This window comes from Caretta caretta, chromosome 21, assembly GCF_965140235.1.
Source record: "Caretta caretta isolate rCarCar2 chromosome 21, rCarCar1.hap1, whole genome shotgun sequence".
NCBI classification, from domain to species: Eukaryota; Metazoa; Chordata; order Testudines; family Cheloniidae; genus Caretta; species Caretta caretta.
The window spans coordinates 16,933,371-16,958,715 of NC_134226.1; positions in this window are offsets into that span (position 1 = coordinate 16,933,371).

Below are 25,345 nucleotides of genomic sequence, written 5' to 3' on the forward strand. Positions count from 1 at the left end.
AGGATCAACAGGGATGTCAGGTCACTGGAAACTGGGCAGTCTGCTTGAGGGGACTGGAGAGGTGGTCCAGGGCATCTGGCCCGGGATTCCCGCAAGATGTACTTGTCTGAAAGTCACTGATTTCTCTGCTAACAAGTTCAGTCTATGCTGTGTTCTTGTTGACTAATAAACCTTCCGTTTTACGCTGGTTGAGAGTCACATCTGACTGTGGAGTTGGGATGTAGGGCCCTCTGACTTCCCCGGGAGCCCCACCCAGTGGACTCACTGTGGGAAGCGCACGGTGTGAGAAGGGGATGCTAAATGCTCCGAGGTCAGACCCAGGAAGGTCGAAGCTGTGTACGCTTCTTGCCCTGGAGACTATGCTCAGAGAGAGGAGGTTCCCGCACAGTACTGACTGGCTTCGTATGGAGTAGTTCCTGCGTTTTGGCCTGGTGACTCCATGACACCCTGCACCGCACCACACCAAATTGTCTTGCCAGTCCAACTCCACAACTGAACCGTTAGCCAAGCCTCAAACCAGATCCCAACCCAGACCCTGCTCCACACTTACCAAACCTCTAACGAGATCCCAAATACATTGATTATTCCTCACATGAACTGTCAGCCAACCCTTTAACTAGATTCCACCCAAACCCATACTGCACGGCCAAGCCTCGCACTGCATCCCAACACAACCCCTACTCCACACCCAGCAGCCAAACCTCAAACCAGATCCAACCCAATATATATTCCATATCCAAATGGTCAACCAAACCTCAAACATGCCACACCCAAACTGTCAGACATCTCAAACCAGAATCCATCTCAACACCTACACCCTATGCAGAACACTAAGCCAAACTGTTACCTAGCAGCTCTGTGTTCTCGGGGAACCAGGGTGCAGTACCCAGCCTGTCTGACTCACAAAAGACCTTCCCCGCCTCCACCCCAGCCTCTGCTTGAGCCAAATCCGCATGAGAAGACAGACTTAGGCCTTGTTTACACTTGCAAGTTAGGGCGCCCGGGGCTGATTTAACGTGCTCTAACTCCTGAGGTGTCCACACTGGCAAGGCACGTAGAGTGTCTGGACTCGGCAGCTGGAGCGCTCCTGGTAATCCACCTCCACGAGTGGCATAACGATTGGCACTGCGGCACTCCAGCCAGGGCGCAGCAGTGTAGTCTATTAATGCGCTCTGATCGGCCTCCAGAAGTGTCCCGCAATGGAGACCCTTCTGGGGTCCCTTCCAACCCTTATATTCTATGATTATATTCTATGAATGCCTGTTCTAGCCACTCCGGTCATCACTTTGACCTCTGCTGCCCTGCCCTCAGGTGACCAACCATCAGACCCGCCCTTTAAGTTCTCTGGGAATTTTGAAATTCCCCTTCCTGTTTGCTCAGCAAGGCGCGGAATGCTCTCAGTGAATCTTTCCAGATGACCATGCCTCCACACACCAGGCGATCCCCAGTATGGCATAATGGTGAGGTGCTGGACCTCATTGGGGTTTGGGGGGAGGAAGCAGTCCAGTCCCAGCTGCACTCCAGCCGTAGGAATTACGATATCTTTGGGCAGATATCAAGGGACATGCTGGAAAGGGGCCATGACCGGGACGCACTGCAGTGCGGGGTTAGGCAAACAGCTGCTCCGATGCTGCGCCTGCGACCTGCCATGTCTACAAAGAGCTGGACGTGATACTGGGGGCCGACCCCATCTCCAGTCTGAGGACCACCATGGACACTTCAGAGGCCGTAGCAGCATAGAGTACAACAAGGCAGGAGGAGGAAAGCGGGAGCGAGGGTGCTGACGCAGAGGGGGGCCCAGAGCCAGCGGCTGGCCTGGCATCCCTAGATACATGCAGCGAGGAGCTGTTTTCAAGCCAGGAGGAAGGTAGCTAGTCACAGCAGAATGTGCCTGGGGAAGAACAAACAGCAGAGGAGGTGCCCGGTAAGTGGCTTTTATTTTGGGAAGGAAGTTGTTTGGTGTGGGATCTCGGAGTGAGGAGGGTTAGGGCTGCATGCATGCCTAGATGTGGAATAAGGGGTTGATGTGCTCTCTCACATCGTGGTAATTGGCCTCAGTGATGTCTTCAAAGGTCTCATCCAGAACTTGGGCAATCTGCTTGCGCAGGTTCCTTGGCAGAGCTACTGTGTTCCTTGTCCCAGTAAGGCTAACATGTCCCCACCACTGTGTCATGAGGGGTAGGGGGACCATTGCTGCACACAGGCAAGCTGCATATGGCCCAGGGCGGAAGCTGCATTGTAGTAGAAGACCCTCCCTTGCTTCCCAGGTCACCCACAGCAGCGAGATATCTTCCAGGATGAACTCATCCTGTGGAAAATGTGGGGACAGTGTTCAGTATAGGGGGCCCCTGCAGCTGTTGGCTCTCCCCAAGGCACAGAACCAACCCCAGAGGACACTATGGCCCTGAAACAATCAGTCCCCCTTGCCCCTGTGCTTACTCACCATTTTGGGGCTCCTGTAAGTTATGAGCGCTCGTTTTGGGACTGTCACTTTCTGCTATTGTGTACACTGTACTTGTCTTTAAGTGCGGTCGAATCATTGCTCTGTCTAGTGTATACAATGCTGCCTCTGTTAAGTGTTGCATTTTGTCTTTACAGCTGCAACCTTGAGATCCCAGTCACCCTTGTTATCAACGGCTGAAAGACTACAAAGAATCAGGAAGCGTCGGCGAAGAACCAAAGAGGACATGCTGCATGAAGTCATGCAGCAGTCCCTTACTGAAAATCAAAAAGTACAGGAGTGGCGGGAGACTGAAAGGAGGCTCCGCCAGCAGAATGCGGATCGCTGGCACCAAAGCACGGAGCGGCTGCTAAGCATCATGGAGCGCCAAGCGGACCTGATCCAGACGCTCGTAGCACTGCAGACAGAGCAGATCCACGCCCCCCCTTCCACCCCCCACACTGCAGCCCTTGTCCCCAAACTCTTTCCCTTGTGCCCCCATGTCACTGCCAATCCACTTCCCTCAACATCCGTTTCTTATCGCCACCAACTGCCTCCAACACCTGTAGCTTCACCACCCGGCCCTGCAAACTACGACCCCGACCCATTGCACTCAGCCCCATCACCCTGCAGTACGGCCATCCTGAGGTGCAGCACTCATTGCGCGGCACTCCAGACAGGAAGGCTGAGTATGGTAACAGGACATACGCAAATCTGTGATTGTCCCGTTCCCCACCCCACCCCCTTCCCTCCTCCCACACAGCACAGATGGGTCATGCCCTTTCTGTTTCCCCAGCAGCTGTGTTTCTTTTCAATAAGTGAATTTTTTGGCTTTGAAAACATTCTTTATTGCATTAAGGAAAAGATACCACAGCCCAGGAAAGCAACAGGCACTGCAAGTCAGTGCATCGTACGTAGCAAACACAGATGCCTACTAGCATTGGAATCACTGCACTTCACTCCCGTGCAGGGCACCAAACGTTACTGGTGGCTTTCAGCCTCAAATTGCTCCCTCAAGGCATCCCGAATCCTCCCTGTGCTGGGCCCCTCTGATAGCTCTGGTCTCTGGCTGTTCAAATTCAACCTCCAGATATTGAACCTCCGTGGTGCACGCCTGAGTGAAGCTTTCACCCTTCCCTTCACAAACGTTATGGAGGGTACAGCACACGGCTATTACCGTGGGGATGTCGTCATCAGTCAGGTCGAGCTTCCCATACAGACAGTGCCAACGGCCCTTTAAACGGCCAAAAAGCACCCTCAACAGTCATTCTGCACTGACTCAGCCTATTGTTGAACCGCTCCTTGTTGCTGTCAAGGCTCCCGGTGTAGGGTTTCATGGGCCATGGCATTAAAGGGTAAGTGGAATCTCCAAGGATCACAACGGGCATTTCTACTTCCCCTACAGTGATCTTCTGGTCTGGGAAGAGAGCCCCTGCTTGCAGCTTCCTGAACAGGCCAGTGTTCTGAAAGATGCGTGTCATGCACCTTTCCGGACCAGCCTGCGTTAATGTCGATGAAAAGCCCACGATGATCCACAAATGCCTGGAGAACCATAGAGAAATACCCCTTCCGATTTATGTACTCGGAGGCTCGGTGGGCTGGTGCCAGAACTGGAATGTGTGTCCCATCTATCGCCCCTCCACAGTTAGGGAAACCCATTTATGCAACGCCAGCTACAATGTCACACAAGTTGCCCAGAGGTATGGTTCTTTTGACCAGGATGTGATTAATGGCCCTGCAAACTTGCATCAACATGATTCCAACGGTTGACTTTCCCACTCCAAACTGGTTAGTGACCAATCAGTAGCTGTCTGGAGTTGCCAGCTTCCAGATTGCAATAACCTCCTGCTTCTCCACCGTCAGGGCAGCTCTCAATCTCGTGTCCTTGCGCCACAGGGTGGGGGCGAGCTCCTCACACAGTCCCATGAAAGTGGCTTTTCTCACCCGAGAGCGCTGCAGCCACCGCTCGTCATCCCAGACTTGCATGACGATGTGATCCCACCCCTCAGTGGGTGTTTCCCGAGTCCAGAAGCAGCGTTCCATGGTGGTGAGCATGTCCATGAATGCCACAAGCAATTTCATGTCATATGCATTATGCAAGTCGACATCATCATCGGACTCCTCCCTGTCAGTTTGTAGCTTGAGTAACTCGACTGCAATTCGTGACGTGTTGGAGAGACCCATCAGCATATTCCTCACAAGTTCGGGCTCCATTCCCGCAGACCGAAAGGGAAGACAGCGCACTCAGTACAAAAAACTTTGAAAGATGGTGCCAAATGTGGACGGAAGCACAGGGATTGCTGGGATGCGAAGCGATGCATCATGGGGCATTGGGCCAGGACCCAGAATGCCCCGCACTCCCCGCCCCCTTCCCACAAGCCACAGCTCCAGAATGGGAAGAGACGCTCTGTGGGATAGCTGCCCATAATGCACCACTCCCAATGCCACTGCAAGTGCTGCAAATGTGGCCACGCCACTGTGCTTGCAGCTGACAGTGTGAACACACAGCAGCGCTTTCCCTGCTGCGCTCTCCAGGGGCTGGTTTAACTCAAAGTGCTCGACATCTGCAGGTGTAGCCATACCCTTACATAAAGCAACAAAAAGGCCGTGGGAGACACACCTAAGCCCCTGGGATAAGGGTGACAGGAAATTCCCCTAGCCTCATTTGCATCAAAGATAGGACAAGGAGGCATCTCCATTAGCACACAGAATGGAGAACAGATTCCAAAGCAAGAACTGCATGGAACTCTGGGACCAGAAAAGCAGGGAAGCACTGCATGATGGGGAGGATCTCTGCTCCAGATTTAACAAACCCATGCCTGCACACACCCAGCTGAGCAGTTATCAGACCAATTCTAGTAATAAATCCTTTATTGGTATCCAAAATAGTGAAGCTCCTTAATTGCATTGTGAACTCCCTCCAAGGAACACTGCCCATTGCCAGGAATGATCAGCTCCCATGTCTAGCCTGAACAAAACAACTTTGATATTCTCCCTTGTTTACACACGAACAAATCTAGTGTTCTCCCCAAACCATTGTTCTTTCCCTACAAAAACCCCGACCCATGCTCAAGTAAGTGCTCTGATGCCTGGATCCAAACTCTGCATCAGCTCCATTGGGACTTCACCTTCTCCTGACTGATCATGCTGGGGGCTCTGCCTGTCTCCAGCACTCCAGACCCTCAGCTACCACCACCACCTGGGACCCCCGATCGATTCAAGCTTCATGGAGTGGTGAGAACACAGCGCACACGCTCTCTCCTTCTCCCCCGGTGGGTGTTTTGGCTTCCCCATTCGCTCTGCAGCAATGCTCCTCTGACCTAAGCTAAAAGATCCCTGCAGCTCTAACTTCGCCTCCAAGCACTTCTCCCCTGCTTCCGCCTCCAAGCACTTCATCTGTAGGAAGAAATTCCTGTCTTCCGCAGTTAGAACTCAGTCTGGGTTAAGGGCATCCCTCCACCTTGGCACTGGGATCTCGGGTGGGGGAAGGCTGACCCTTCCCTGCTGGAAAATCTACAGTCCCCCATCCCCTCCCTGCATTTTTGTCATGGAGCTGGATGTCTGGGCTTGATCTGGGTCTGTCTTCTCCATGGCGTGCCGCTTTGGGAAGACTAGTTGCCCTAAGGTTTTGGTGACCAACTGCAACCTCATGCACAGGCTGCCCTACTCTAGCCTAGCTATTTCATTGCCACGAAGCTAGGGGCAAAAAACAAAACCAAAACCAAAAAACACCTGCTTGTTGGACTCCCTGGCTTTGCAGGCTGAACCCTTTACGTGCCTGTTCCCCCTCAGGCAGCAAAGAAAAGGGGGAAAAAACCTCCCTGGCTTTACAGGCTGCCAAAAGGAAAAATGTGTCCTTTTAAAATCCTGAGGTCTGTGCCTCTGGTTCAAAGTGATCCCCCTGCTCTGCCACCATGTCAAGGTGGATTCCCCACTCTGGCACTACGAGGGCAGAAGGTGGGGGCCTGTAAGGACTCTAAACATTAATATTGGCCACTCCAGGCTTGTATGAAACTCCTAAGGTTACAGCGTCTCTCTGACCTTGGATTTGTAGATGCTGCCACCACCCAAGTGCAAAACCTGTTTGAGAGACCAGGAAGGCTCACTTGTAATTCCTTCCTGTGGGGCACCCTCAAGCCCTTTCCCTCTCCCCCCAGGAAGAGCTGAGAAAGATAGATAAAACAAACAAACCAGCTGTTGCCACCAGTTAATTTAAAAAAAAAAAAAAAAAAGAAGTGCACAAACCTCTTAACACACAGAACTCCAATCCTGTTCTTTAAAAAGGTAAATTTTATTTAAAAAGAAAGAAAAATACATCTGAAAACTCAGGCTATTGCTAGATTTAAAAAGAGCAAATACAAGAATTAGGCATCAAGAATAGCTTTCTTGAGGTCCAGCTTAGAATCATAGAAGATTAGGGTTGGAAGAGACCTCGGAGGTCATCTAGTCCAACCCCCAGCTCAAAGCAGGACCAATCCCCAACTAAATCATCCCAGCCAGGGCCTTTGGTTTTTAAGGCCTGGCTTGACATTCTCCCCTGCCCCATGGTCTAGGGGATCAGTCATTCAGGGAATCGATGCGTTAAGCTCCTTTGGGCTCTGGGCGAGAGGAGCAGGGAGTTGTGCTGGAACATGTTCCTTGGTGCCATTAGCCATTTGTTTGAGCTAAGCCAGAGAGCAAAGGTGCTGGAAGCTGTGGAGCAGGAATTGGGCTGGCAGGTAGTTTGAGGTTTGGTTGGCCATTTGGATGTGGAATATATATTGGGTTGGATCTTGTCAGGGTTCTCTCCCCACCCTAAACTCTGGGGTACAGACGTGGCGACCTGCATGAAAGACCCCCTAAGCTTATTTCTATCAGCTTAGGTTAAAACTTCCCCAAGGCACAAATCCCTTCTTGTCCTTGGACGGTATTCATTGCCATCAACAAGTGAGTTAGACAAAGATTCAAGGAAAAGAACCACTTGGAGTTCCTGTTCCCCAAAATATTTGCCCCAAGCCCCTTCACCCCCTTTCCTGGGGAAGCTTGAGAATAATATCCTCACCAATTGGTATAGGTGGGCAGAGGCCAAATCCCTGGCATCCGATGAAGTGAGCTGTAGCTCACAAAAGATTATGCGCAAATAAATTGGTTAGTCTCTAAGGTGCCACAAGTCCTCCTTTTCTTTTTGCGAATACAGACTAACATGGCTGCTACTCTGAAACCAATCTGTTTTTTTTTAAAAGAATCTGAACTTTATAATAAAGAAAAAAAAGTAAAAAGCACCTTTGTAAAATCAGGATGGAATGTAATTTTACAGGATAATCAGATTCAAAACACAGAGGATTCCCCTCTAGGCAAAACTTTAAAGTTACCAAAAAAGAGGGATAAACCTCCCTCTAACCATAGGGAAAATTCACAAGCTAAAACAAAAGATACTCTAATGCATTTCCTTCCTATTACTTACTATCCCTGCAATTTAGATGCATCATTCAGTAGGAGCTGGATTACTTGCTTGGTCTCTCTCTTTGTCTCCTGAGAGAACACACACAGAGCACAAAAACAAAGCCTCCCCCCCCCACACACGATTTGAAAGTATCTTTTTTCCCCATTGGTCCTTCTGGTCAGGTGCCAACTAGGTTAATTGAACTGATTAACCCCTTACAGGTAAGGGGATTCTGTACCTCTGGCCAAGAGGGATTTTATATTACTGCATACATAAAGGTTGTTCCCCTTCCCTTTATATTTATGACAGATCTGGTTTGAGGTTTGGGTTGGATCTATGCTGAGCAGATGGCAGGGGCTCTATGTGTCCCCTGTTTCCCCCCTTTGGTGTCTAGGTTTCCCCAAAATCAATCGGGGTCTGTCCACTGAGGCCTAGGATATTCCCTGACATTTTGGAATTGATCAGATGTGGCCTTCCGAAGTTCTCCTCTCGCAGACAGATGGATGGAGCAATGCCATGGAGGGGAGGGAGGGAGGGGGGAGTAGCTGAAAGGAGTCCCTGAACTAGATGGGGGAGGACGGTGGCCACAGAGAGCTTGTGATCCAGAGGTTTTGATAAAGAAAATTGCCCGTCGGAAACATAGGCACCAACTCCATGGGTGTTCCAGCCCTGGAGCACCCATGGGAAAAAATGATGATGAGCACCCATCGGCAGCCATGACCTACCCAGCGCCTCCCACGTGCCCCGCCAATCAACACCCCTCCTCCCTCCCAGTGCCTCCCACCCGCTGGTGACCCCCTCCCAGCACCTCCTGCCTGCCATGGATCAGCTGTTCTGCTGAGGGGGTGCTCTCAGGGGAGGGGGCAAAATGGGGCAGGAAGAGGCAGGGTGGAGGTGGGGGTTTGGGGGAAGGGCTGGAGTGGGGGTGGGGCCAGGGCCAGAGTCGGGGTGGTCATGCACCCCCGGTACATTAGAAAGTTGGCACCTCTGGTCAGAAAAGCCAGTTCTGGCAAGTCCTGAGTGTCTAAGCTGCGTACAGATTGTGCACCTCAAAAGGGAAAGGAAACATGGTAATGGACACCCTGTCCAGGAAAGCGAGGGGTCAGGGAGCTGATACCCAGCTACCAAGGGCCAGGCTTCCTTGTGCTGGAGGCCAGGGGTAACAAGGTGACTCTCAGGTGATGGTTCTCTGGGCACACACAGAGCTGGTGAGGGAAAATGAAGGGGTGAAAGGAGACCCTGGGATGTTCAATGCACTCAGTCTGCAGAACTACAAGTGTATGACACCCGGGAGGGTGTTATATAAACAGCCAAGTCCAGCCCGCTCCCTTGCAGGCAGGCTCCCCATCCCTATGTCCTCCCTCCCAGAGGCGACAGGTCTAGAGGTGTGGCTGGAGAGTCGTTCATCAGAGCTCTCTTTGGAAAGAGGTGGCCCTTGCTCCTGTCCTTATTCTGCCATTGTCAGCCTCTGAGGCAACGAGTGGTTTCCCAGTTGCTCGGGCAGGCACCAGACAAAGCAGTCTGTGATGGCACCCACTAGAAGATGTGCTGGCCTCATGCTGAATGCCTCAGCCCCTGCTTCTACAAGAGTCCCCAGGAAATGACGTTGCCACCTGCCCCTCAGGTCTGCCTCATGCCTGTTTCTCCAGATAGCTTGATCTTCTTCAGGCTCTCCTTGACGAGGATGAACTCAGGCCTGCGCTCCTGCTCCCCCTTCAAGGCCAACTCTCGCTCAGACTGCGGAGAAAAGAAAATGCACAGCTCCTGGCTGAACCGGTCTGTGGAATGTGACAGCCGGCAAGAAATTTCTGACAAACCCCAAACCAGACTCAGTGCAAACCCCAAGGCCACATCTGAATGGTGAGCCAAACTGGAGCCAATCAATGTTCCCTCTAATTTTTGACAGGCCGTGTGCGCAAAAAATTTCTTCTGTGCAAATTTTTGAAACAGTTCAAATTTGTGCACCATGAGACAAATGCGCCCAAGCGAGTAAAATGCTTATACATTTAAAAAGTTTTAATTTGCAATTTGTGATGATAGTTTTACACCATGTTATTTTATAAATGTCATTTTTAAATCCTTAGAAAAAGGAAATTTAACCTCCTTTCCCTTTCCCCCGGCTTGCTAGCTAGTAGCATCTGGCTGTGTTGATAGATGGCAGGTGAACAGTGTCAAAAGTCGCCCATAAATGACATTTTGGCTTGGAGGCATTGATTCATGTGTTCTGCGTGCGGTGTTTCGCCGTGTGCGCGGGGTTTAGGATCTGTGTGCACGCGCACATGCACACAGCTTAGAGGAAACAGTGATCCCAATCCACCCCTATTCAACACCCAAACTGTCAGCCAAACCTCAAACCACATCCCAATCCAAACCAAACTCTGCACCTGAGCCATCAGCCAAACCTAGATCCCAAACAAACCCCTCCTCCACTCCCGAACAACCAACCAAATCTAGAACCCAATCCCAAACCAACCCCAGTGCCATACCTGGAACTCTCAGCCAAACCTTAAACCAAATCCCAACAAACCCCTACTTCACACCTGAAATGTCAGTTAAACCTTGAACACAATTCCAACCCAACTCTTACTCAACACCCAAACTGTCAGCCAAACCTCAAACCGGATCCAAAACCAAACCCTACTTGACACTCGAAACTTAAGCCAAATTGAAAACCAGATCTCAATCCAGCATCTACTTCACAGCCAAACCGTCAGACAAACCTGCAACCGAATCCCAAAACAATCCCTACTCCATATCCTAACCACTAGTGAATCCTCAAACCAGATCCTATTGCAGACCTTACTCCAAAACCAAACTATCCGCAAAACTTCAAACTAAATCCCAACTCATGTGCACCTCAAAACACATACCATTAGTTTAAACTTGAAAAGGATCTCAACCCAGCTCCAACATCATATCCGAACTGTCAGTCAACCCTCAAACTGGATCCCAAGGCCAACCCTACTCCACATCCAGTCAGCCAGCCAAACCTCAAACTCCTACTTCACACTAAATAGTCAACCAACCATCAACCAGATCCTAGACATATCCCTACTCCACACCTGAACCACCAGCAAAACCTTGAACCGTATCCCAGCTAACTCCTACTCCACACCTGAACCATCAGCCTACACTCAAACTGGATCCAAACCCAACCCTTACTCCTCACCCAAAACACACTTCACATGCAAACCGTTAGCCAAACCTCAAAAGGGATCCCAACACAACTTCTACTCCCACCTGAACCTTCAGCCAAACCACAAACTGGATCTCAACCAAACAAATACTCCACATGCGAACCTTCAGCCAACCCTTGAACTGCACCACAACCTAACCCCTATTCCATAATTGAACTATCAGCCAAGTCTTGAACTGGATCCTAAACCAATCCCTACTCCCCAACCAAACTATCAGCCAAATCTCAGAATGGATCCCAACCCACCCTCCACACCAAACTCAAACTGGATTGAAACCGAAACCCCTAATCCACACCTGAACTATTAGCCAAACCTTGAACTGAATATCAACCCAATTTTTATTCCCCACCCAAACCATCAGCCAAAACAAGCCAGATGCCAGCTCAATCCCTACTCCACAGTCAAGCCATCAGCAAAACTTCAAACCAGATACCAAACCACCAACTACTCCACAACTGAACCGTCAGCCAAATTTTGAAGTCAGTCTCAACCCAAATCCCACTCAACATCTGATCCATCAGCCAAACTTAAAACAGGATTGCAATCAAATCCCTACTCCACATCCAAACCACGAACCAACTCTTGAACTCTATCCCAACCCAATATTTCCTCCACACCCAAACCATCAGGCAAACTTTTAACCATATCTCAGCAAACCCTTACTCCACACCAGAACTGTCAGACAAACCTCAAATGTGACCCCAAACCAATCCCTAGTACACATCAAACAATCAACTAAACCTCGAACTGGATCTGAATCCAACCCTTACTCCACACCTGAACTGTCAGCCAAACATTAAAGCCAAGCGAAATCCCTACACCACAATGAACCACCAATCAAACCTTTAATTGGGTCCCAACCCAAACCTTACTCTACACCTGAGCCATCAGCCAAACCTCAAACCAGATACAAACTCAATCCCTACTCTAGATCTGAACCATCATTCAAATCTCAAAATTAGATCTCCAACCAAAACCCCACTCCAAAGCAGAATCATCAGGCAAACCACAAACTGGTGCCAACTCACCTAACCATTACAACACCCTAACCATTAGCCAAACCTCAGAATGGATCCCAATCCAACCCCCTACTTCAAACCCAAATCACCAAACATCAAATCGGATCCCAACCCAACCCCTGCTTGATATCAGAACCATAAGCCAAAGCTCAAACCAGATACAGACCCTATCCTTATGTGACAAAGTGGGGATTTTCCCTTATGTTGTATGTGAGCCTATGTGAGTTTTACTGTTTTGCATGAATACAGTGTGTGCCTCAGTTTCCCTGTGTGCTGCACCAATGCCTAGGTGGTAGGAATAAGGATGTGTGACTATCGCTGAGACCCTTGGGAGCAAGTGAGACTGCTCCAGCTGCCTGCATGTAGGCTATGGCTGGTGTCATTCGTAACCTGAGACCCAGGAGGGGGATGCAACCAGGTGACACTTTGCCAGGGAAGCGAGACAAAGACCAGGAGGATCAACAGGGATGTCAGGTCACTGGAAACTGGGCAGTCTGCTTGAGGGGACTGGAGAGGTGGTCCAGGGCATCTGGCCCGGGATTCCCGCAAGATGTACTTGTCTGAAAGTCACTGATTTCTCTGCTAACAAGTTCAGTCTATGCTGTGTTCTTGTTGACTAATAAACCTTCCGTTTTACGCTGGTTGAGAGTCACATCTGACTGTGGAGTTGGGATGTAGGGCCCTCTGACTTCCCCGGGAGCCCCACCCAGTGGACTCACTGTGGGAAGCGCACGGTGTGAGAAGGGGATGCTAAATGCTCCGAGGTCAGACCCAGGAAGGTCGAAGCTGTGTACGCTTCTTGCCCTGGAGACTATGCTCAGAGAGAGGAGGTTCCCGCACAGTACTGACTGGCTTCGTATGGAGTAGTTCCTGCGTTTTGGCCTGGTGACTCCATGACACCCTGCACCGCACCACACCAAATTGTCTTGCCAGTCCAACTCCACAACTGAACCGTTAGCCAAGCCTCAAACCAGATCCCAACCCAGACCCTGCTCCACACTTACCAAACCTCTAACGAGATCCCAAATACATTGATTATTCCTCACATGAACTGTCAGCCAACCCTTTAACTAGATTCCACCCAAACCCATACTGCACGGCCAAGCCTCGCACTGCATCCCAACACAACCCCTACTCCACACCCAGCAGCCAAACCTCAAACCAGATCCAACCCAATATATATTCCATATCCAAATGGTCAACCAAACCTCAAACATGCCACACCCAAACTGTCAGACATCTCAAACCAGAATCCATCTCAACACCTACACCCTATGCAGAACACTAAGCCAAACTGTTACCTAGCAGCTCTGTGTTCTCGGGGAACCAGGGTGCAGTACCCAGCCTGTCTGACTCACAAAAGACCTTCCCCGCCTCCACCCCAGCCTCTGCTTGAGCCAAATCCGCATGAGAAGACAGACTTAGGCCTTGTTTACACTTGCAAGTTAGGGCGCCCGGGGCTGATTTAACGTGCTCTAACTCCTGAGGTGTCCACACTGGCAAGGCACGTAGAGTGTCTGGACTCGGCAGCTGGAGCGCTCCTGGTAATCCACCTCCACGAGTGGCATAACGATTGGCACTGCGGCACTCCAGCCAGGGCGCAGCAGTGTAGTCTATTAATGCGCTCTGATCGGCCTCCAGAAGTGTCCCGCAATGGAGACCCTTCTGGGGTCCCTTCCAACCCTTATATTCTATGATTATATTCTATGAATGCCTGTTCTAGCCACTCCGGTCATCACTTTGACCTCTGCTGCCCTGCCCTCAGGTGACCAACCATCAGACCCGCCCTTTAAGTTCTCTGGGAATTTTGAAATTCCCCTTCCTGTTTGCTCAGCAAGGCGCGGAATGCTCTCAGTGAATCTTTCCAGATGACCATGCCTCCACACACCAGGCGATCCCCAGTATGGCATAATGGTGAGGTGCTGGACCTCATTGGGGTTTGGGGGGAGGAAGCAGTCCAGTCCCAGCTGCACTCCAGCCGTAGGAATTACGATATCTTTGGGCAGATATCAAGGGACATGCTGGAAAGGGGCCATGACCGGGACGCACTGCAGTGCGGGGTTAAAGTGAAGGCGCTGCAGAATGCCTACCGCAAAGCCCACGAGGCAAACAGCTGCTCCGATGCTGCGCCTGCGACCTGCCATGTCTACAAAGAGCTGGACGTGATACTGGGGGCCGACCCCATCTCCAGTCTGAGGACCACCATGGACACTTCAGAGGCCGTAGCAGCATAGAGTACAACAAGGCAGGAGGAGGAAAGCGGGAGCGAGGGTGCTGACGCAGAGGGGGGCCCAGAGCCAGCGGCTGGCCTGGCATCCCTAGATACATGCAGCGAGGAGCTGTTTTCAAGCCAGGAGGAAGGTAGCTAGTCACAGCAGAATGTGCCTGGGGAAGAACAAACAGCAGAGGAGGTGCCCGGTAAGTGGCTTTTATTTTGGGAAGGAAGTTGTTTGGTGTGGGATCTCGGAGTGAGGAGGGTTAGGGCTGCATGCATGCCTAGATGTGGAATAAGGGGTTGATGTGCTCTCTCACATCGTGGTAATTGGCCTCAGTGATGTCTTCAAAGGTCTCATCCAGAACTTGGGCAATCTGCTTGCGCAGGTTCCTTGGCAGAGCTACTGTGTTCCTTGTCCCAGTAAGGCTAACATGTCCCCACCACTGTGTCATGAGGGGTAGGGGGACCATTGCTGCACACAGGCAAGCTGCATATGGCCCAGGGCGGAAGCTGCATTGTAGTAGAAGACCCTCCCTTGCTTCCCAGGTCACCCACAGCAGCGAGATATCTTCCAGGATGAACTCATCCTGTGGAAAATGTGGGGACAGTGTTCAGTATAGGGGGCCCCTGCAGCTGTTGGCTCTCCCCAAGGCACAGAACCAACCCCAGAGGACACTATGGCCCTGAAACAATCAGTCCCCCTTGCCCCTGTGCTTACTCACCATTTTGGGGCTCCTGTAAGTTATGAGCGCTCGTTTTGGGACTGTCACTTTCTGCTATTGTGTACACTGTACTTGTCTTTAAGTGCGGTCGAATCATTGCTCTGTCTAGTGTATACAATGCTGCCTCTGTTAAGTGTTGCATTTTGTCTTTACAGCTGCAACCTTGAGATCCCAGTCACCCTTGTTATCAACGGCTGAAAGACTACAAAGAATCAGGAAGCGTCGGCGAAGAACCAAAGAGGACATGCTGCATGAAGTCATGCAGCAGTCCCTTACTGAAAATCAAAAAGTACAGGAGTGGCGGGAGACTGAAAGGAGGCTCCGCCAGCAGAATGCGGATCGCTGGCACCAAAGCACGGAGCGGCTGCTAAGCATCATGGAGCGCCAAGCGGACCTGATCCAGACGCTCGTAGCACTGCAGACAGAGCAGATCCACGCCCCCCCTTCCACCCCCCACACTGCAGCCCTTGTCCCCAAACTCTTTCCCTTGTGCCCCCATGTCACTGCCAATCCACTTCCCTCAACATCCGTTTCTTATCGCCACCAACTGCCTCCAACACCTGTAGCTTCACCACCCGGCCCTGCAAACTACGACCCCGACCCATTGCACTCAGCCCCATCACCCTGCAGTACGGCCATCCTGAGGTGCAGCACTCATTGCGCGGCACTCCAGACAGGAAGGCTGAGTATGGTAACAGGACATACGCAAATCTGTGATTGTCCCGTTCCCCACCCCACCCCCTTCCCTCCTCCCACACAGCACAGATGGGTCATGCCCTTTCTGTTTCCCCAGCAGCTGTGTTTCTTTTCAATAAGTGAATTTTTTGGCTTTGAAAACATTCTTTATTGCATTAAGGAAAAGATACCACAGCCCAGGAAAGCAACAGGCACTGCAAGTCAGTGCATCGTACGTAGCAAACACAGATGCCTACTAGCATTGGAATCACTGCACTTCACTCCCGTGCAGGGCACCAAACGTTACTGGTGGCTTTCAGCCTCAAATTGCTCCCTCAAGGCATCCCGAATCCTCCCTGTGCTGGGCCCCTCTGATAGCTCTGGTCTCTGGCTGTTCAAATTCAACCTCCAGATATTGAACCTCCGTGGTGCACGCCTGAGTGAAGCTTTCACCCTTCCCTTCACAAACGTTATGGAGGGTACAGCACACGGCTATTACCGTGGGGATGTCGTCATCAGTCAGGTCGAGCTTCCCATACAGACAGTGCCAACGGCCCTTTAAACGGCCAAAAAGCACCCTCAACAGTCATTCTGCACTGACTCAGCCTATTGTTGAACCGCTCCTTGTTGCTGTCAAGGCTCCCGGTGTAGGGTTTCATGGGCCATGGCATTAAAGGGTAAGTGGAATCTCCAAGGATCACAACGGGCATTTCTACTTCCCCTACAGTGATCTTCTGGTCTGGGAAGAGAGCCCCTGCTTGCAGCTTCCTGAACAGGCCAGTGTTCTGAAAGATGCGTGTCATGCACCTTTCCGGACCAGCCTGCGTTAATGTCGATGAAAAGCCCACGATGATCCACAAATGCCTGGAGAACCATAGAGAAATACCCCTTCCGATTTATGTACTCGGAGGCTCGGTGGGCTGGTGCCAGAACTGGAATGTGTGTCCCATCTATCGCCCCTCCACAGTTAGGGAAACCCATTTATGCAACGCCAGCTACAATGTCACACAAGTTGCCCAGAGGTATGGTTCTTTTGACCAGGATGTGATTAATGGCCCTGCAAACTTGCATCAACATGATTCCAACGGTTGACTTTCCCACTCCAAACTGGTTAGTGACCAATCAGTAGCTGTCTGGAGTTGCCAGCTTCCAGATTGCAATAACCTCCTGCTTCTCCACCGTCAGGGCAGCTCTCAATCTCGTGTCCTTGCGCCACAGGGTGGGGGCGAGCTCCTCACACAGTCCCATGAAAGTGGCTTTTCTCACCCGAGAGCGCTGCAGCCACCGCTCGTCATCCCAGACTTGCATGACGATGTGATCCCACCCCTCAGTGGGTGTTTCCCGAGTCCAGAAGCAGCGTTCCATGGTGGTGAGCATGTCCATGAATGCCACAAGCAATTTCATGTCATATGCATTATGCAAGTCGACATCATCATCGGACTCCTCCCTGTCAGTTTGTAGCTTGAGTAACTCGACTGCAATTCGTGACGTGTTGGAGAGACCCATCAGCATATTCCTCACAAGTTCGGGCTCCATTCCCGCAGACCGAAAGGGAAGACAGCGCACTCAGTACAAAAAACTTTGAAAGATGGTGCCAAATGTGGACGGAAGCACAGGGATTGCTGGGATGCGAAGCGATGCATCATGGGGCATTGGGCCAGGACCCAGAATGCCCCGCACTCCCCGCCCCCTTCCCACAAGCCACAGCTCCAGAACGGGAAGAGACGCTCTGTGGGATAGCTGCCCATAATGCACCACTCCCAATGCCACTGCAAGTGCTGCAAATGTGGCCACGCCACTGTGCTTGCAGCTGACAGTGTGAACACACAGCAGCGCTTTCCCTGCTGCGCTCTCCAGGGGCTGGTTTAACTCAAAGTGCTCGACATCTGCAGGTGTAGCCATACCCTTACATAAAGCAACAAAAAGGCCGTGGGAGACACACCTAAGCCCCTGGGATAAGGGTGACAGGAAATTCCCCTAGCCTCATTTGCATCAAAGATAGGACAAGGAGGCATCTCCATTAGCACACAGAATGGAGAACAGATTCCAAAGCAAGAACTGCATGGAACTCTGGGACCAGAAAAGCAGGGAAGCACTGCATGATGGGGAGGATCTCTGCTCCAGATTTAACAAACCCATGCCTGCACACACCCAGCTGAGCAGTTATCAGACCAATTCTAGTAATAAATCCTTTATTGGTATCCAAAATAGTGAAGCTCCTTAATTGCATTGTGAACTCCCTCCAAGGAACACTGCCCATTGCCAGGAATGATCAGCTCCCATGTCTAGCCTGAACAAAACAACTTTGATATTCTCCCTTGTTTACACACGAACAAATCTAGTGTTCTCCCCAAACCATTGTTCTTTCCCTACAAAAACCCCGACCCATGCTCAAGTAAGTGCTCTGATGCCTGGATCCAAACTCTGCATCAGCTCCATTGGGACTTCACCTTCTCCTGACTGATCATGCTGGGGGCTCTGCCTGTCTCCAGCACTCCAGACCCTCAGCTACCACCACCACCTGGGACCCCCGATCGATTCAAGCTTCATGGAGTGGTGAGAACACAGCGCACACGCTCTCTCCTTCTCCCCCGGTGGGTGTTTTGGCTTCCCCATTCGCTCTGCAGCAATGCTCCTCTGACCTAAGCTAAAAGATCCCTGCAGCCCCCAAAAATCCTGTGGGGTTTGCTCATCAAGCGGGTTACGACCAGAACAATTGTAATGGGAACGTGGGGATAGGGACGTGCTGAACCTGGGACATATGAGGGTGTCAGATTGAAAGTGCTGCTCGACCCAGCCTGCTCAGGCGTGCTCTGTTCCGGTGCGGTAGCCATGGCCTATGAGGGGGGCAGCTTGGAGGTGCTGTTCAACCCAGCCTGCTGAGTCCAAGGGCCTATAAGGGTGGGGCTGGAAGAACCCAGCCCTGGGGAACCTACGTCCTGTAGGAAGCTCCACTGGGAGGGAACTTGCAGCAGGAAGAAGCAGAGCTCTGTATGAGAACACAAGTGATACAAGCAGTACATTGATAGAAGTACAGAAACAACTCCCCCAGGGAAGAGGAAACCTAATAAATGAGCGTACCCCAAAGTAACAGGCAAAGCTGGTAAGAAAACCACAAACTGGATCGCAAGCCAACCTAAATTCCACACCCAAACCTTAAGTCAAGCTTTGAATCAGTTTCCAACCCAATCCCTACTGTGCATTTGAACCATCAGACAAACCTCTCATGAAATCCCAAACTAACTCCTACTCCACACCCAAACCATCACCAAACCTTGAACCAGACCAAAACCCAACCCCTAACTCCACATCTGTACCAGCAGCCAAACCTTGAACCAGATTTGAACCCAACCCTACTCCACACATGAATCAGCTGAACCTCAAATTAGATTCCAACCCAAATCAAACTCCACACCAGAACTATCAGCCCAACTTCAATCCAAACTGCAACCCAACCCATATGCCAGACCTGAACCGTCACCCAATCCTCAACCCAACCCCTACTCCCAACCCAAACCATCATCCAAACTCAAACTTAATCCGACCCCAACTCCTACTCCACATCTGAACCCGTATCCAAACCTCAAACCTGATAAAACCCAACACTACTCCACACCCAAACCATGAGCCAAATCTTGAACTAGATCCCAACCCAACGCCTACTCAGCACATGAATCATCAGCTAAACCTTGAACCAGATCCAAACCAAACTCCTACTCCATACCCATGCCATCAGCCAGAGCTCAAACTGGGTCCCAACACAACCACTGCTTCTCATCCAGAGCAGTAGCCAAACCTCAAAGCTGATCCCAACCAAACTTCTCCTGTACAACCAAACTGTCAGCCAAACCTCTAACTAGATTATAACCCAATCCCTACTCCATACCTGAGCTGTCCGCCAAATGTCAAACATGTTCCCAATCCAGTCACTGCTCCACACCAGAATCAGCTAAACTTCAAACCAGATTCCTACCCAATCACTACTCCACACCCAAACTGTCAGCGAAATCCTGGATAGGATCTAAAATCAACCCCAGTCCACACCCGACCATGAGCCAACACTTAAACTTGATCCAAACCCACCCCCTACTCCAAACAGCCAGCCAAACCTTGAACTGGATCACAACCCCAAACCCAAATCAGTGGCCAAACCTTGAACCTGATCCCCATCCAACACCTATCATACATCCAAGTCATCAGGTAAACCTCTAAAGTCATCCCAACCCAATCCCTATTCCACACCCAAACCATCCACCAAACCTCAAACTAGATACCAAAACAACCCCTACTCTACAACTGAAACATCAGACAAACCTCAAACCACATCCCAATCCAATCCCTAAACCACACCCAACCACCAGCCAAAACTCAAACTGGATCTGCAACAAAACCCCTAATTCTCAACCAAAACATCAGAAAAAACTCCAATTAAATCCCAGTCCACGTCCTACTCCTCCCCAGAACCAGCAAAACTACAAGCCTGATCTCATTCCAACCCCTACTCCACAACCAAACCATCAGGCTAACCAGGAATTGATCCCAACCTAAATTCTACTCCATAACCAAAATATCAGTCAAACCACAAACTGGATCCCAGCCCAACCCCTACTCCACACACAAACCATCAGCGAAATCTAGAACTGGATCCCAGCCCAGCCTCTACTCCATGCCTGAGCTATCAGCAAACTTCATACCAGATCCAAACCCTACCTTCTCCACACCCAAACCATCAGTCAAGCCTCGAACCAGATCCCAGCAGAAGCCCCACTTGACACATGAACCACCAACTAAACCTTAAAGCAGACCCAAACGCAACCCCTACTCCACACAAACTGTCAGCCAAACCTCAAACTGGATCCCAACACTTCTCAACTGCACTGGTATCCAAACCTTGACACTGCCCAGCCCCTAATCCACATGAAGCTGTCAAGTAAAACCTAGAACCTGATCCCAATCCACCTCCTACTGCACAAACTGATATCCCAACCTCAAATTGGATTGCAACCCAACCACGAATCCACACTTGAACAGTTAGACAAACCTTGGATGTGCTCCCAATCTAACCCCCACTTAACACCCAAACCCTCAGCCAAAACTTCAACTACATCCAAACCCAAACCCTGTTCCTCACCAAAACATCAGCCAAATCTCAAACTGAATCTTGAGCACAACCCCTACTCCAAAACAGAACCATCAGTCAAACCTCAAACGTCCAAACTGTCAGTCACGCCTCCAACCAGATCCCAATCCAACAACTATTTCACACTCAAACCATTAGCCAAACATCAAACCAGATTCCAATCCAGATCCTATTCCACAGCAGAACAATCAGACAACCTAAAACTAGATCCCAATTCAATCTCTACTCCACACCCAAGCCATCAGACAAACCTTGAACCAGATCCAAACCAAACAACTACGCACCACATTTGACCCATCACCCAAACCTGGAAGCATATCCCAACCCAAACACTATTCCATACTCAAAGCGAGAGCCTAACCTCAAACTGGATCCCAACAATACCCCTACTCCGGACCCGAACCGTCAACCAAAGATCAAACCAGATCCAAACCCCGCCTCTACTCCATACCCAAACCATCATTCAAATCCCAAACTAGATTCAATCCGCACTGCAAAGCGCAATCATCGGCCAAACCTCAAACTGGTCACAACTCAGCTCTTAATCCAGACCCAATTCTTTCACCACACCCGAACAGTCAGCCAAACCTCAAACCACATCCCCACTGTAGCAGAGCAAGACTCATCGGTGCAGTGCCTCCTGCTGGTCATCTTGGGAATTAGCTCTTGTCCAGCTCGGAGAGCCCTCTGCAGGCCCATCTCTTGCCTGCCTTAGGGCCCCCATGTCCCTCCAAGACCCCAGTGCCCCTTACCCTGGGGTTCTGCCCACCACAGTACTCCCACACTCTGGATCTTCCTTCCCCGGGGAACCCCCAACCCCCTATCCCCACCTTGCCTCAGTGGCTACTGCCCATCGTCATCTAGCCCCCTCTCACTGGGGCAAACTGCAGTCTGTAATGGCCACTCATCATCAGCAAGGGGGTAGGACCTGCTGCCTTTGCCTATCCCCAGGCTGCCCTTCTGCAGCCCCAGTACCTTCTTAGGCCTTAACCAAGGCCTCAGCCTGGGGAGTTGCCAGGCTGGAGCTCCCCAGCTCCTTTGCCCTTCTCCAGCACTGCTCAGCCTCAGGTAACCTTGCTCCTTCAGACAGCTAGGTCCTTCTCTCTCCAGAGAGAGAGACTCCAACCGAGCTCTGCCCTCAGCCCTTTTATCAGGGCCTGCTGTGGCCTGATTGGCTAAGCGGCCACAGCTGCAGCCACACCCAATCTGCCTACCTTTTTCAGGAGCGGGGCAACTGCCCCACTACACCCATCCAAACCCTACTGGACACCCTGTCACCAAACTTTGAACTAGATCCCAACCCAAAGCCTACTCCACACATGAACTGTCAGCCAAACCTCATCCATACTCCACAACCAAAGAGTCAGGCAAAGGTCAAACCACGTCCCATCAAAATTTATACTCCACATCTGAACCATCAGCCAAACCTTGAACTTGAACCAACACATCCAAACCATCAGTCAAACCTCAGACTAAATGCAAGCACCACCCAAGTCCAAACCCAAAACTTCAGACAAATCTCAAATCGTATTCCATCTCAATACCTATCCCACACCCAAACCATCAATCAAACTATAAACTGGATCACCAGTCAACCCAAACTCCACACCCAACCCCAAGTCAAACGTTGAACCAGATCCAAGCCCAATCCCACCCCAGCTATACACCCAAAGTGTCAGAAAAACCTCAAATGAGATCCCGACCCCTACTCCCCACACAAACGGTCACCAACCCTCAAACCAGACCACAATCCCACAATCACTCCGCCACACCTGAACTGTCAGAGAAACCTCAAAGTAGATCCCATCCCACCCATTCTTCATACAGAATAAGTGGCCAAACCTCAAACCTTATCCACACCCAACTGTTATACATCCAAGCTCTCAGGCAAACCTTGAGCCTGATTCCAACTCTATCCCTATTTCACTCCCAAACCATCTGCCAAACCTCAAATCACATCTCAGCCCAACCCCCTACTCCACATCCTAACCATAAGCCAAAGCTCAAACCAGATCCCAACACAACCCCTACTCCAAACAAGAACTGTGAGCCAAATCTCAAACTGCATTCCCATCCAACCTCTGTTCCACACCTGAACTGTCATCCAAATCTCAAACCAACCCCTACTCCACACCTGGCCATGACCCAAAACTTAAATTGGATTCAAATCCAACCTCTACTCCACACCTGAACAGACAAACAAATCTCAAACTGAATCTCAACCCAAACAATCTACACACCTGAATTGGTGGCCAAACCTCAAACCTGAGCCACATCCAACCTCTATGCCATCAGGCAAACCTTGAACCTCAGACCAACCCAATCCCTATTCCACACCTGAACTGACAGCCAAATCTCAAACTGGATCCCCAAATCAAACCCTAATCCTCAAACATCAGAACAAACTCCAATTGTATCCCAACCCAACCCCTACTTCCCCCCAGAACTGTCAGCAAAATCACAAACCTGATCCTATTCCAAGCCCTACCCCACAACTGAAACATCAGTCAAACCACAAACTGGATCCCAATCCAACCCTTACTCCACATATGAACTGGCAGAAAAACCTAAAACTGGATCCCAAACCAAATCCTACTGCACACCCAAAACATCAGACAACCCTCAAACCACATCCCAATCAAATGCCTACTTCACATACAAACTGTCAGTGAAATCTCAAACTGGATCTCAGCCCAAACTCTACTCCATATCTGAACTGTCAACCAAACCTCAAACCAGTTGTGAGCCCAACTCTTACTCCACACCCAAACCGTCAGCCAAACTGAGAACCAGACCCCAAGCTAATCACTACCGCACACACACAAGCCAAATCTCAAACCTGACCCCATTCAGCACCTATTCCACGCTCGAACTTTCAGCCAAACCTCTGCTCACATCTGACCCAATCCCTATTCCACACTCAATTTGTCCACCAAACATCAATCACTTTTCCACACCGAAACCATCTCCAAATCTTAAACCAGATTCCTACCAAATTGCTACTCCACACCTGAACTTTCAGCCAAATCTCAAACTGGATCCCAACTGAAACCAATCTTGACATCCAAATCAGTGTCCAAACCTCGAACCTTATCCACACCCAGCCCCATCATACTCCCATGCCATGAGTCAAACCTCGAACCAGACCCCAACCCAAATCACTACTCCACACACAAACCATCCGCCAAATCTCAACCTAGATTCCTATTCAATTGCTTCTGAACATGTGAACTGCCAGACAAACCTTGAACTTAATCCACACCCAACACCTACACCACACCCAAGATGTCAGGTAAACCTTGAACCTGATCCCAACCATCGCAGGGCTTCCCCCTGCTTCCCTGTAGGGTGGCCGGGGGCATGGCTGAAACCCTTAGCAGGGAGCCCAGGGGCAGACCCAAACCAGGGTAGGCTCAGGGTGATCTGCTAAGCCAAGTGGAACCAGCTGGGTTGAGGACTGGGCAGGCATATAAACCCAGGGAGGAGCTCAGTGAGGAGAGGCTAGCCAGGCAGGAAGATAGAAGGGTTGTGGCTCTATCCGTGCTGGCTGACACCAGCCTCAAAGGCCAGAGGACCCAGTGAGGGGTCGGGCAGGGACCGGTGTTGGGGGGGAATTGGGACTGCACAGCCACTGTCAATAAGGAAACACGGGTGAGGCACCTGCAAGAGGCATCTGAGAACTTTTCTTTTGCCAGCTCAAGTGCAGGGCGCTAGGAGAAGGGGGAAGAAACTTGTGCCACTCTGTGACACTGGGGGCTTGTCCGGGATCCCTCTTAGCCACCGATACCAGTGGCTGCCAGTATGGAGGTGTCAAGGTTCCTCCCCCACTCTGAACTCTAGGGTACAGATGTGGGGACCTGCATGAAAACCTCCTAACCTTACTTTTACCAGCTTAGGTTAAAACTTCCCCAAGGTACAAATTAATTTTATCCTTTGTCCTTGGAATATCCACTGCCACCACCAAGCTCTAACTGGGTTTACTGGGAAACGTAGTTTGGACACGTCTTTCCCCCCAAAATCCTCCCAACACTTGCGCCCCACTTCCTGGGAAAGGTTTGGTAAAAATCCTCACCAATTTGCATAAGTGACCACAGACCCAAACCCTTGGATCTGAGAACAATGAAAAAGCATTCAGTTTTCTTACAAGAAGACTTTTAGTAGAAATAGAAGTAAATAGAAGTGAAGAAATCACCTCTGTAAAATCAGGATGGTAGATACCTTACAGGGTAATTAGATTCAAAACATAGAGAATCCCTCTAGGCAAAACTTTAAGTTACAAAAAAGACACACAGACAGAAATAGTCATTCTATTCAGCACAATTCTTTTCTCAGCCATTTAAAGAAATCATAATGTAACACATACCTAGCTAGATTACTTACTAAAAGTTCTAAGACTCCATTCCTGGTCTATCCCCGGCAAAAGCAGCATATAGACAGACACACAGACCCTTTGTTTCTCTCCCTCCTCCCAGCTTTTGAAAGTATCTTGTCTCCTCATTGGTCATTTTGGTCAGG